Source organism: Neovison vison, chromosome 2 (assembly GCF_020171115.1).
Source record: "Neovison vison isolate M4711 chromosome 2, ASM_NN_V1, whole genome shotgun sequence".
Lineage (NCBI taxonomy): Eukaryota > Metazoa > Chordata > Mammalia > Carnivora > Mustelidae > Neogale > Neogale vison.
The window spans coordinates 21422088-21437026 of record NC_058092.1 but is presented as its reverse complement, the minus strand read 5'-3'; the positions used below and the strand labels follow the sequence as shown (position 1 = coordinate 21437026).

Here is a 14939-nt window from a genome sequence, read left to right as displayed (position 1 = left end):
CCCTGCTGAGCAGAGAGCCCAAGGGAGGGGGGTGAAGGGGGGGCTCCCTCCCAGGAGCCTGAGATCATGACCTGGGCCCAAAGCAGAGGCTTAACCCACTGAGCCACCCAGGCGCCCCTCTAAGCAACATTTTAATGAATACATCATATTCCATTTGTGGCTATCCCTTAGTTGGTTTGACCATAGCTCTTGAATATGTAAGTCAGGAGTCTGTTAACTACAGCTCCCAGCTGTTGCCTAAGAGTCTGAGAATGGCTTTCCCATTTTTAAATGGCTGGCAGGATTAAAAAAAAAAAAAACAACAAACCAAAATAATACTATTTCATGACATGGGAAAATTACACGAAATTCAAATTTTAGTCTCTATCAATAAAACCTTATTGAAACACAGTTATACCCTCTTGTTTATTTTTTAAATTATTTGTTTAAATATTTTATTTATTTATTCGACAGAGAGAGTGCAAGTAGGGGGAGCAGTAGGCAGAAGGAGAAGCAGGCTCTCTGCTGAGCTGGGTGTCTGATGTGGGGCTCCATCCTAGCTAGGACCCCTAGCACTCTGGGATCATGACCCCAGCCGAAGGCAGATGCTTAACAGGACTGAGCCACCCAGGCGCCCCAACCTCTTGTTTGCATATTGTCTGTTACTGCTTTGCAACAGCAGAGTTGAGTGGTTAGCAGAGACCGTATGACCACAAAACCTAAAATACGCACCATCCAGCCTCTTTACAGAAAAAGTTGGCTGATATGTGGTGCAGATAATTTTTCACTTCTTATACTTTATAAAAAATACTGCAAGGAGCATCGAAGGCCTGGGAGACCAGCCCTCAGTTGTCTGTTCAGTTTTCTCTCCCTACATCCTGCCACCTGGCTGGTTTCATTCTGGCCATTCTGGTCTTTCAGCTCTGGGATTGCAGCACATCAGGTCCACCATCCAGGTTTTGCCTCTTCTTAAACAGCCTTTCCCCCTACAACTTTGTCTGGTGGTCTTCTATTTCTTCTTCAGGTTTCAGCTTTGAAGTCTTTGCTTTAGGAAAGCTTTCCCAGAGCTCCCCCTCCCAGCCAAATGTGGCATAGTACCCGGGTTGCTCTTCTCTCCCCTCGCTAAGCCTTGTGCAATCAGGCACTGGGTCTAACGCTGATCCTTGAACAATGCAGAAGTTAGGGGTGCCAACCCCCCAACACGCTCCCCTGTTGTAAAAAGTACCATTACAGGGGCGCCTGGGTGCCTTAATTGGTTGAGCATCAGACTTTTGATTTCGGCTCAGGTCATGGTCTCGGGTTTGTGGGATAGAGCCCCACGTCAAAGCCCCAGTCGGCCTCCAAGCTCAGTGCAGAGTCAGCTTATCCCTCTCCCTCCCTCTCTGCCGCTCATCCTGCTCTCACATGCACTCCCTCCCTCTCTCCCTCTCTCTCTAAACTAAGTAAGTCTTGAGGCACCTGGGTGGCTCAGTTGGTTAAGCATCTGCCTTTGGCTCAGGTCATGATCCCAGGGTCCTAAGATGGAACCCTGGGAGCCTGCTTCTGCTTTTCCCTTTCCCTCCATCCCTCCCCTAGCTCATGCTCTCTCTCGCAAATAAATAAATAAAATCTTTAAAAAATAAAAAATAGGGCACCTGGATGGCTCAGTTGGTTGGGCAACTGCCTTAAGCTTGAGTTATGATCCCAGAGTCCGAAGATCGAGTTCCACATCAGGCTCCCTGCTGAGCAGGAAGTCTGCTTCTCCCCCTCATCCTCCCCTCTCTCACTCTCAAATAAATAAATAAATAAAACACTTTAAAAATAAAAAATAAGTCTTAAAAAAAAACCCAGTATAACTCCCCACTGAGTATAACTTTTGACTCCCCCAAAGCTACCTTCTGTTGACTAGAAGCCTGATAACATAGTCGATTAACACGTTTTTGTATTATGTGTATTGTATACTATTACAGTCTTACAATAAAGTTAAACTAGAAAAAAGAAAATGGTATTAAGAAAATCATCAGGGGGTGCCTGGGTGGCTCAGTGGCTTAAAGCCTCTGCCTTCAGCTCAGGTCATGATCTCAGGGTCCTGGGATCAAGTCCCACATCGGGCTCTTTGCTCAGCAGGGGGCCTGCTCCTCCCCCCACCCCCCACCCCCGCCTGCCTTTCTGCCTACTTGTGATCTCTATCTGTCAAATAAATAATCTTTAAAAAAAAAAAAAAAAAAGAAAAAGAAAATCATCAGGGGCAAGCCTGGGTGGCTCAGTAGGTTAAGAGTCTGCCTTGATCCTGGAATCGAGCAGTCCTGGAATCGAGCCCCATGTGGGGCTCCCTGCTCAGCTTGGAGCCTGCTTCTTCCTCTCCTGCCTCTCCCTCTTGCTTGTGATCCCTCTCTGTCTCTCAAATAAATAAATTACATCTTAAAAAAAAAAAGAATCAGGGAGGGGCACCTGGCTGGCTCAATCAGTAAACATGCAACTCTTGATCTTGGGTCATAAGTTCAAGACCCACCTTGGGCACAGAACTTACTTTAAAAAAAAAATCATAAGGAAGAGAAAATACATTTCTAGTATTGAACCTGTGTTGTTCAAGGGTCTACCGTATATTGGAGCACTAGTATACATTTGTTGTTAGAATGAATGAACCCTTTTTGCTAAATCTTTTTCCTTTTTTTTTTTTTAAGATTTTATTATTTACTTATTTATTTGACAGAGATCACAAGTAGGCAGAGAGAGAGAGAGGAAGCAGGCTCAGGAACCTGAGATCATGACCTGAGCTGAAGGCAGAGGCTTAACCCACTGAGCCACCCAGGCGCCCCTCTTTTTCCTTTTTTTACATTTTCTAAAAATTAACATATAATGTATTATTAGCCCCAGGGTACAGCTTAAATCTTTTTTTCTTTAAGTTTTTCTTTATTTGTTTCAATAATCTCTAATCCCAAGGTGGGGCTCCAATTTACCACCAGGAGATCTAGACTAGGGTCACATGCTCTTTGGGCCAGCCAGGTGCCCCTAAATCTCCTTTTAAACGTAATTTTACATGAGGATACATTCTTGGGAGATGAGTTTTTTGAAGGTTTTAGATTCTTGTGTCTGTGCTGAATGGTTACCCAGAAAGGTTGCTGGTATCCATCAGTAAGAAAGTGCTAAACTGGTATTTTAAACTATTGCTTCTGTTTTTAAAGGACAAAAGCTATAGAAAGAACATTAACACAGCTAAAGGGATATATAGGGCGCCTCGGTGGGTTCCGATGGTTGAGCGACTATCCTCTACTTCTCCCCTCACTCGTGCTCTCTTATTCAAAAAAGAAAAAGGAAAGGATATAGATGTCTAGTTAAAAGGGAAGAATTCTTACAAAATCAGCTATGCGTGAAGATTCAATCTCCTCTGCAAGCAGACACTTAAGAATCCAGATATTCCCACTGGGGGCATAATTCACAGTGCTCTTGAGTAAACATAGAATTTACCTTCCTTAAACCTCAATTCCCTAACCTGTGAAAACGAAAAATAGCTGCTCTTCCTACGTCAGCCATCATCTGCTGGTTTGTGAAAATCCAGTTTGTACCCACAGTACTTTGATGCTTCTCGCATATAGTTAACTTGCCTGACCGAAGTGTCAGCCTCTTTACACTAGCTTAAATGACTAAACCACCCCAACCGCACCTCCCTGTAAAAGAGAAGCCACGCTCAAATTACCGAACACCTGGAAGTATAAATCCCCCAACTTTCCACAAAAGAATTAGCTAACCTTTAGTTACTCAAAACAAGGGCGCCGGGACCAACGATCACCAGCTGCCCAAGTACCAAAAAATTATGCTTCCGAAATCTCTTGATGTCGATTCCGCACGTAGAGCAATGGAGCTGCCCTACGTGTGCCACTCACGACAGAAGCCCTTTTTGCCCGTCCAGACACAAAAACAGGGTGGCAGTGCTAGCGAATCCCTCTTTCGATAAAGGTGAAAAAAAACTGTAAGCAATTTCCTATTCTGTGTTCCTCATATTGAAGGGGAATTGCAAGACATGCTGATCCGTTGAGCAATACCCACAAGAAGACTTTTATGATTTGTTCTTTGGGTTTTTATATAGAAGTAAAGGCAGGTACGTCAATTGCTATGCAAATACAAGCGGTGCTTGCTGGGAAGGGACCGGCGGGCGCAGAGGGAGTGGCTAGGAAGTGCGGTTGTGGGAGACCGCGGGGGAGCTGTCGCCCGTTGCAGTGGGCCTCGGGTCGCACCTGTTGTACGTTAGGTTGGGTACTCGATTCTCGGAGGCTCTCGGTATCTGAAGACACGAATCCCACCCTATTAAAATTGAAAATGTACGAACTTGCGCCATCCGTGGCCATCCACCCGGAAGAGGCCCCACTAGGGGAGAACTGGCGGCACAGGGAGAGAAAGACTGGGAGCAACCTAATCTGCTAACGGATTAGCAGAACGTAGTGTGTTCATAAAGTGGAATGAATGCCATCTGCTGCGCTGCCGAAGATTGAATTAAACACCAAAAAGCACTGAGTGATAAGAATTGCAGAACAAAGTACAGCATGATGACCACTAACGTGAAAAAAAAAAAAAAGGCAATACGAAATTTGGATTGGTCAAATAAATCTTTATCAACAGATAAAAAAAGTGAAGGTTAACATTAAAGTAATAAAGTACACGTGTGCACATAAAACCCAGTGCTATATATTTTCTAATGCCACTTGATTAACTTTTAGAAAAGGATTTGCCAGAACACACATCAGTGACTACCTCTCTCTGGGAAGGAAGGAAGGATGGGGACCACAACACACAAGACATCAGACTTACCTGTAATACTGTAATTATTTTAAAAAGCAGGGGCACCTGGGTGGCTCAGTGGGTTAAGCCTCTGCCTTCTGCTCAGGTCATGATCTCACCCTGCTTTGGGCTCTCTGCTCAGAGGGAAGCCTTCTTCCCTCTCTCTCTCTCTGCCTGCCTCTCTGCCTACTTGTGGTCTCTCTGTCAAATGAATAAATAAAATCATTTGAGAAAAAAGCATAATAGGCTATTTTATTATTGTGAAATTTTATTTTGTGTAACTGAGAATTTTAACTTGTCCTTGCTTTCTGCATTTTCTCTATAATTTTTAAAAAGATTTTAAGTAAGAAAAAAAAAGATTTTAAGTAATCACTACACCTTATGTGTGGCTGGAACTCACAATCCTGAGATCAAAAGTCACATGCTCTCCTGACTAAGCCAATCAGGCATGCCCCTATATTTCTTTTTTTTTTAAGATTTTTTTTTTTAATTTATTTGACAGACAGCGATCACAAGCAGGCAGAAAGGCAGGCAGAGAGAGAGGAGGAAGCAGGCTCCCTGCTGAGCAGAGAGCCCGATGTGGGGCTGGATCCCAGGACCATGGGATCATGCATGACCTGAGCTGAAGGCAGAGGCTTAACCCACTGAGCCACCCAGGCGCCCCTATATTTCATTTTTTAAAGTCAGGTTTGGGGTGCCTGGATGGCTCATTTGTTGAGCATCTGCCTTGGGCTCATGATCCTGGGGTCCTGGATTTCCCTCTCCCACTCCCCCCTACCCCGCAGCTCATGTTCCTGTTCTTGCTGTCTCTATCTCGCTGTCAAATAAATAAATAAAATCTTAAAAAAAAAAAAAAAAGTCAGGTTTGTTGATATGTAACTTACATATAGTAAGTTCACCTTTTTTATCACATCGTTCAACAAACTCATATAGACACGTATTCTGCTACCACAATCAGTCAAGTATCAAACATTTCTATCACCCCCAAAACTTCGTCTCCTGTTCTAGTCAACCCTTCTCCCTAACCCCAATCCTAGTAGTCAGTGCTCTTCTCTGGCCCTGTAGTTTTGCCTTTTTCAAAATGCCATAAAAATAGATTTGCTCATATATACTTCATTTTTAATATAAAAATGTGCTAATTTAAAAAAAACTGAAGAAGTACAGAAATGTGAGAATGTTTTCCCCCAACTCCTATTAACAGCTTAGTGTTTCTGTTACCAGACTGTTTCCTATGTACATATACACAGATTTATTTTGAAACAAAAAATACAGACTTTCAGGCATTTTACTTTCCTTAATGTATTTTAATGATACACAGAAGTACCTGAACTCTACAAAGTAGAAGCTGCAAGAGAAGGGATTCACATAAATAGCTCTTACACTGTAACAGGATGCAGACTTGTAGTATAAACTGGAGGGAGGCCTAGTTGGGGGTACTGTCAGCTGTTCTTGGGGGCTCCTCCTATAATCCACCACTCATCTCTTCAAAACAAATCATTATTTCATTCCTCTATTCAGCACTCCAATGTCTTTCCACTGTGCAATAAATAAACCCTATGTCCTCACCATAGCCTACAAGGTCCAGCCTGAGCTGACCTCTGTCTGCCTCTCCAAACTCTTTACCTGCCACTCTCCCCACCTATTAAGTTCCAGCCACCTGGGCCATCGTGGTCATTTTGGACCTTGAATAAGCTTTCCTAGCTCCAGGCCCTCCATCACCCAGCTAAATAAATCTGGTATGTACCTATGTATGTATTTTATTTTATTTTATTATTTTTTTTTATTTATTTGAGAGAGAGAGACAGTGAGAGAGAGCACGAGCGAGGAGAAGGTCAGAGAGCGAAGCAGACTCCCCATGGAGCTGGGAGCCTGATGTGGGACTCGATCCCGGGACTCCAGGATCACGCCCTGAGCTGAAGGCAGTCGTCCAACCAACTGCGCCACCCAGGCGTCCCTGTATGTATTTTATTTTGGTATTCTCTCTTCCTACATTTTTGTGTACTTTCTGGTGGTCTGTTTTCCCACTCCAGATAGTAAAGGATAAGGATATTTATTGTCTGTGGTATCTACTATTACATATGCAGCACCTAGCAAAAGGCTTCTCACACAAGGAGCACTCTGTTAAATAAATGGATGTATATTAAACTGGTCTTAAAAAGAGGAATGGGGGGGGGGCACGGGAGAGGGTGGTATGCCAAATCCTTAGGAAAATGAAGTGAGCAGTATCAGGGATATTAGGCTAAAGAAGCTGCTCAAAGCCTAATGGTGAAGGGTCCTTGAATCTAATAATTCGAATCTGGTGGCAGTGTAGATGGTGACTGGGAGGAGGACTGTTAAGATACAAAGACTTTGGAGGGCCCTGGGACCCCTGGCTGGCTTAGTCAAAGAGCATACGGCTCTTGATCTCAGAGGTGGGTTTGAGCCCCATGTCGGATGTACAGATTATTAAAAAAATTAATTTAAAAAACAAACAAAAATGGTGGGAGACACCTCTTCCTGATCCCTACGGACAGTTACTATGGCTCATTTTGGGCTGTCACAAGCCTTTGGACATTCCTGCCACATTGTTCAGGACTGGTTCTTACATGCCTATCACCTGGCATAGGGTAAAAAATAGTTATCTCAAAGCATTTGATGGAAAAACAAAAACCATCAGTTTAATAGCTACATACACGATAGTATTAGGCTTTACAATTAGACTTCTGAGTCCAATTGAGATTGCACTTATTAGCTAAAACCTTACTTCATCTCTCACCGGTTTTTCTTTAAAAGATTAAATGATATATCGGAGTTCAGGGGCTTAGCAAAATTCCTGAATGATAGTAAACGCTCAACTAATACTACTAGTTGCCAATCCACAGGTACAAATGGTCTCTCTTGTCTCCAGGTTCTCGTGTTGCCAACTCCCTTGATAGAGTTCAACAGAATTACCTACTGGGTGCGGCGGTCCCAGGTGGGTTTCTCCATTCCGTTATCAAGATAAAGGCACCAACTAAAAATGGCGACCTCTAAACCGTCCGAGGGCGTCAATTACCGGTAGTGCTAGCGATATATATGACAAGCGGAGACAGAAAAAAACAAGAGCAAAGCTCGTAACACCTGGGTAGAAGGCGAACGGCTCGCCCACGCTTCCAGTCAACCCCAAGCAAGAAAAAACACAACGGCCGGAGCTGAGCAACAGCCTGCAGCCTGACCACGTGTCAGAAGCCAGTCTGCGCCTGTGCAAGCCAGGCGCGCGCCCGCCGGCCGGAAGAGCCGCGCGTTTCCGGGTTGGAGGCGGGGAGCGGTGCCGGAAGTACTCGGGGAGGGCCGAGCAGTCGGACCGGCTGCTGAGACGAACGCTACACTGGGGCAGTCTCCGCATATCATGGGGAGATAGACGCTGCTGCCTGTGAGTCTTGGGCCCTGGCAGTTGAGGAAGAAGAGCGGGAGGAGGGAGTCAGGACCCAGACCCACAGTGGGTCAGTGTTTGAAGAACTAGGTTGTGGAGGAGACCGGGTTGTGCGAGGAATCAGGCTGTTGGGACGGGACTGAGGGGAACGGGGCTCGGAGAAGACGCGGCTGTGGGGACCCGGGCTGTAGACGGGACTTAGGGAACGGGGACGGATGTGAGTTCTCCGGCACCTGAGGGAAAAGCGGTGTGAGAGGGACAGGATTGTGAAGACCCGTGCTCCTAAGAGGAGAGGGTCGGAGAGGAAAGGGGCGTGAAGACACGGGCTTCCGAAAGGTAAAAGCGGAGCTGTGAGGACTTGGGCTCCTAAGAGACAGAAGCGGGACAGTGAAGATCCAGGCTCCTAAGGAGTCAGAAAGAGGGTAGCGAAGACTTAGGTTCCTGAGGGGCAGGAGCACTCAGAGAACACTTGGGTTTGGAAGGAACAGCAGCGGGCAATGAAGACGGGCTTCTGTGGGGACGGGATCGGGGCTTGGAGACTCCGAAGTACCTGAGGGAACAGGGCTGTGAGGACCCGAGCTCACCAAAGCGGAGAGTGTAAGGGGCCATGGCTGCGAAATCACACTCCAAGGGAAAGGGAGAGAGTTTGGAAAAGATCTAGTGATTTTTTTTTTTTTTCCTCACACACTCTGAGTCCAGAGTGGTAAAGGATGTATTCCGGGGAAGAAGACCCTTCCTTCGCGCTGCCTGCTTGGCTTTGGGCAGGCTTTTCTTGTGTCAGATACTTTATCTAGGAAAGCCCCATGCAAGCATCTTCGTTTTCTGCTTCATTCTTTCGAAGCTCTGATGTGAAGTCGAAGCCGTTTGAACCCAGTTATATACTTGATAAGTGCTTTAAATACCATTCAATTCAACCTTATTGAGCACAGATCTCTGCATCTCAAATCAAAGAATGTTGGAGATAGGAGGACAGGATGGCCCAGAAAGATAATCTTTTTTAAACTCCTGTTTTATATGCAAAGAGGCTAAGGTCCAAAGAGGGTATAGGATCACAGTGAGGTAATGATTGATTAGATCATAATTTTGATATAGTACCCTGCTGTGTCTGGCAAATAGCCTTGAAAACATGCTTCTAGAATCTTTGCTTTAACCTCAAACTCAAGAAGGAAATTTTTTTCCAAATGTAGTACTTTATTTTGAGGCTTTTTACTGTATTGACATCAATACATTGAATGACACTTAACCAGGTAGGGAACCTTTAAACCAAGCCCCATCTCCCCCCCACCCCCCAAATTTAGGAAGCAGTTTTGAAAGTTGCAGATAAATAAGTTGTATCCTGTATTTTTATTATAGGCTTTTACTGGAGATGGCTGCTTTTATTTTATTTTCTTTCTTTTTTTTATTTTTTTAAGATTTCTTATTTGAGAGAGACAGCGAGTACAAGCAGGGGAAGCAGCAGAGGGAGCAGGAGAATCAGGCTGCCTGCTGAGCAGGGAGCCTGACTTCTGCTCCATCCCAGCACCCTGGGATCATGACCTGAGCCAAAGGCAGGTGCTTTAACCAACTGAGTCCCCCTCCCCCCTCCTGCGTCCCAGATGGCTGCTTTTCAAAAAGAATGTCAAAGATACTTGGACGAGTCACTTCCTTTCAATAATATCTTTTCCTGAAAAGACTAATCAGGCACTATCATAAGCACTTTCAAATATTAAATCATTTAATTATCACTTACAACCCCATAAGTTAGATATTGGAATTGGTTCAGAATTGGTTCAGAGATTAAGTACCTTGCCTGAAAACATGGTACTAAACCCATGTTATGTGTTTGACTAACTTTGTTCTACTTTTTTTTTTTTTTTTAAGATTTTATTTATTTATTTGACAGAGAGAGATTACAGGTAAGCAGAGAGGCAGGCAGAGAGAGAGGAGGAAGCAGGCTCCCCGCTGAGCAGAGAGCCTGATGCGGGACTCGATCCCAGGACCCTGAGATCATGACCTGAGCCGAAGGCAGCGGCTTAACCCACTGAGCCACCCAGGCACCCCTGTTCTACTTTTCTTTTTTTTTTTTAAAGATTTTATTTATTTGACAGACAGAGATCACAAGTAGGCAGAGAGGCAGGCAGAGAGAGAGGAGGAAGCAGGCTCCCTGCTGAGCAGAGAGCCTGACGCTGGGCTTGATCCCAGGACGCTGGGATCATGATCTGAGGCGAAGGCAAAAGGCTTTAACCCACTGAGCCACCCACGTGCCCCTGTTCTACTTTTCTAAGTGAATTCTTCTCCATGTATCAGTTTGCACATCACAAAATAGAAATAACACACAAAACATATAATTGAATGAAAGCACCCCCCTCTCCCTTAAGACTTCTCTTTATGTAAAGTACTATAACTTGTTAGGATACTTATATAGTATAGTATTTGAGGAGAACTAAATTTTGGTGGGTTGTTTTTTTTTTTAAGATTTTATTTATTTATTTGACAGAGAGACACAGCAAGAGAAGGAACACAAGCAGGGGGAGAGGGAGAAGCAGGCCTCCTGCCGGGCATAGAGCCCAGTGTGGGGCTCCATCCCAGGACGCTGGGGTCATGACCAGAGCCCAAGGCAGAGGCTTAATGACTGAGCAGCACAGACGCCCTGTTTTTTCTATGTTTTAAATAAGAATAGATATTTAAGATAGGAAAATGGGACCTGAATCGAACTTTTCCTCACAATGGACTAGGATATATTTAATTTTAAATTTAGGAGGCCAAGAAAGACCAACTTGAAGAACAAGGACTTAAATAGTATTAACTTTAAATTAATTTTAACTTAAACTAAATCAGGGAAATTGGGCCAACTAGTTGAAACTATTATTTTTTCCCAAAGGGTCAGCTTATACTGTTTGAAAGTGCCTCTACTGTTGGCAAGTGATCAAAACTTACACCAAATTATGAAATAAAGCATGCCCATGCCACCATTTCAAAGTACCTGATGGTTTAATTAATGACAACTTAGTTCTGAGTTAATATCCTCTTCTACATTTACAAAATGTATTTATTTCACTCATTTGTGGCTCTAGCATTGAGTTTATAATAGTATTTCAAAGTACCTCATCAGAAAATCATTGTGTTAGAGCAGATACGAAAATAGAACATATTACTTTTGATCTGCAATCTTCATGGAAAGCCCTCAAATACTTTGGAGACAATATACCAGCAGTGGTTAGAGTCTACTGTAAAACAGGTGTGCTGGATGCAGAAGACAAACTGAAATCAGTACATATGGACTTAATCTAAAATCTTACACTAATTCTTAGAGCTGAAAAGGACTTTAAAATCTGTCTGATCCTATTCTTAATTACAGATGTAGAAACTCTGGTTAAAGGGAGCTCATATAACTCAGTGGCAGAAATAGGATGATACCCAACCCTCCTGACGTGGATCTTCCCTGTGCCATAGTACCCCTCATCAACCTCCTATAGACTATTTACCACTACCCTGCTGTGTCCCTTCTTTTTTCAGTCACATTTTTTGTTTTTATTTTTATTTATTTGACAGAGATCACAAGCAGGCAGAGAGGCAGGCAGAGAGAGAGGAGGAAGCAGGCTCCCTGCCAAGCAGAGAGCCTGATGAGGGGCTTGATCCCAGGCCCCTGGGATCATGACCTGAGCTGAAGGCAGAGGCTTTAACCCACTGAGCCACCCAGGCGCCCCCATGTTTTAATTTGTTAATGTCTGTAGTCATAAAAATGGTTATAGGATGGCACCCCACATAATACAATGGGAAAATCTTTTAGTTTTATTTTTTATTTTTTTAAACATTTTGTTTATTTGACAGAGAGAGAGAGGGAACACAAGCAGGGGGAGTGGGAAAGGGAGAAGCAGGCTTCCTGCTGAGCAGGGAGCCCAATGTGGGCCTCGATCCCAGGACCCTAGGATCATGATCTGACCTGAAGGCAGATGCCTGACAACTTGAGACACCAAGGTGCCCAGCCTTTTAGTTTTAATACAGTGGTTTTTGTAACTAAGATTTAGAAGAGGAGGGCATATATATTATATAATTTTAGCAAACATTTATTTGTACTTTCCATGTGCCAGGCACTCTTCTGAGTGCTTTAGATTCATAAACTCAGTGTATTATCACAACAGTCCCATGAGATACACTATATGATTAACTCAGTTTTTCAGGTGAGGAAATTGATGCATAAAGAGATTAGGTAACTTGCTCGGGGACTTAAGCTATTATTAAGTGGCAGAGTTGGTGCTTGAACTCAGACACTGCCACCAGAGTCCATGCCTTCAACCACTGCATTGTACTGCCTTTCTGTTAAGTCAAAACCACCTAAATAGCACCAAACTAGGCAAAAAAAAAACTAGTGGGAAAAAAATCCCACGTTTCTGTTGTTCTCGGGTCTTCTATGTAGGATGCAATTAATGATTCTGTTTTTTTAGGCTGGGAAATACGAATTCATTTAGATACATGTAGAAGCCAGTGAGAAGAGAAACAGGTACAAAACCCAGTCATTAGGTGAAGTCATGTACCGTAGTGATAGGGCGTTTATGTCATTAGTCTGGCAGTCCCCTTCACTCCAGTATTTTAAATAATTCCTAAATGTTTCAGAAATGAAAGGGGTTTAGAGACAATCTGGTCTTTTACTCCTCTATTCTGTTCCCCTAATAAAAAAAAAAAATCTTGGGGCACCTGGATGGCTCAGTGGGTTAAGCCTCTGCCTTTGGCTTAGGTGATGATCCCAGGATTGGGATCCAGCCCAGCATCAGGCTCTCTGCTCAGTAGGGAGCCTGCTTCCTCCTCTCTCTCTCTGTGTCTACCTCTCTGCCTACTTGTGATCTCTCTTTCTGTCAAATAAATAAATAAAATCTTTTAAAAAAAAATCTTGGTGGGTGGATCTGTGGGGTGCTTGGCTGGCTCAGTCGGAAGAGCATTAAACTCTTGATCTTGGGTTTGTAAGTTCAAGCCCCCAACATAGGGTGTAGAGTATACTTAGAAAATCTTTTTTTTTTTTTTTAAGATTTTATTTATTTATTTGACAGAGTGAAACACAGCAAGAGAGGGAACACAAGCAGGGAGAGTGGGAGATGGAGAAGCAGGTTTCCTGCCAAGCAGGGAGCCCGATGTGGGGCTCGATCCCAGGACCCTGGGATCATGACCTGAGCCGAAGGCAGAGGCTTAACGACGGAGCCACCCAGGTGCCCCAGAAAGAAAATCTTTAGGAAAAAAAAATCTGTTAATGAAACAGATGTCTAAAAAACACCATGGTCTTATAACTACTACAAGGTATCCCCCCATATCCTACCTTCTGAAAATCGGATACTCTAAGTACAGTAATAGGGTTGCAACTGGATTTCTGTTTGAGGTTCAAGCTGAAAAGGGAAAAGCAGTTGGGAGCTGTTATCCTAAGCCTATCAACAGGAGTTCAAATGTAACTGGTAAGGGGGAGGGCGGATAGGCTTGGTATTTAATTGAACTCCCAGCCATACAATCTTGTTTTGAGAAAATTACTAAATAACTTTTACTGTACATCACTGGGGCATGGACTTATTTTGTAACTCCTGGCATGTGATTTCTACATAGTAGGTGCTAATCAGGATTTACTCTTACAATTGTTCTCCCAAACTGTCTCACAGAAAATGCCCGTTTGACACAACAGTGCGTTCTATTTCTTGGCATTCCAAGTAAGTGAAAATTAGAAATTTGAGGAGCCCAAAGGCAACCAAGGTATATTATGCAATGGAATTCAGGTTATTTACAGTCACTTCATTCCATTGTGCTTGGTCAGCATCATCCACAATTGTACTTGATGAAAGTTGTCAGTAAACAAGTAATTTGGATATAGAGGCATTGACCATTTCAGAATGGTTGTGATGTTTTGTTTTTTAATTTACATACCAAAAAATCCACTCTTTTGGGAGTACAGTTCTGTGAGTTGTGACAAATGCATACTGTCGTATAAGCACCATAACACTGCTACCTCACAGTTCCACCACCCCCAGAGTTTCCTTCATGCTGTTCCTTCGTCGTCTCATGCTGTTCCTTCGTCGTCCAGCCCTAGCACTCTAAGCTACTGGCAGCCACTAATCTGTTTTCTCCACCCATATAGACTTGCCTTTTCCAGAGTGTCATATAAATGGAATCATACAGTAAGTAGCCTTTTGAGTCTTGCCTCTCACTTAGCATACGCACTCGAGATTGCCCATGTTGCATGGATCAGTAATTGTTCCTTCCTACTGTTGAGTAGTATTCTATTATATGGATATATATTCTTAGTTTATCCACTCATCAGTTGAAGGAAATCTGGATTGTTTCCAGTTTTTGGCAGTTAATAATGTTGCTATAACATTCATGTACCGATTTTTGTGTAAACATGTTTTCATTTCTTTAGGGTAAATAACTAGGGGTGGGATTGCCGGATCATATGATAAGTATATATTTAGCTTTGTGAGAAACTGCCAAACTGGGATGCCTGGCTGGCTCAGTCAGTTAAGCGGCTGCCTTCAACTCAGGTCATGATCCTGGGGTCCTTGGATCGAGTCCTGAGTCAGACTCACTGCTAAGCAGGGAGTCGGCTTCTACCTCCGCTCCTCTACCCAACTTGTGTGCTATCACTCACTCTCTCAAATAAATAATATCTCTAAAAAAAAAATCCTGCTAAACTGTTTTCCAAAGAGATTGCACCATTTTAAACATTCACGCAGAAATGTATGACGGTTTCAGTTGCTCAACATCCTCTCCAGCACTGGTCGATTTTTTAAAAATTTTAATTATTCTAATAGTATTTAGTACTCATTTCCCTAATTGCATTTCCCAGATGACTAATGATACT

The 14939-nt window shown here is 43.4% G+C and overlaps 1 protein-coding gene and 1 non-coding gene across 2 annotated transcripts in view; one reads left to right on the top strand and one right to left on the bottom strand.

Moving 5' to 3' along the window:
- Positions 1 to 3724: 3724 nt before the first annotated feature.
- LOC122901641 lies at positions 3725 to 3858 on the bottom strand. Its single transcript, XR_006383631.1, has one exon. It is a non-coding gene; the product is annotated as a U11 spliceosomal RNA (small nuclear RNA).
- Positions 3859 to 8017: 4159 nt separating this feature from the next.
- The window catches only part of TAF12 (TATA-box binding protein associated factor 12), a 37083-nt gene continuing 30161 nt past the window's right edge, over positions 8018 to 14939 (top strand). Inside the window, exon 1 of the mRNA XM_044237591.1 lies at positions 8018 to 8125. The gene's annotated coding sequence lies outside the window, so the exon portion shown is untranslated. The remainder of the gene's footprint in view (positions 8126 to 14939) is intronic.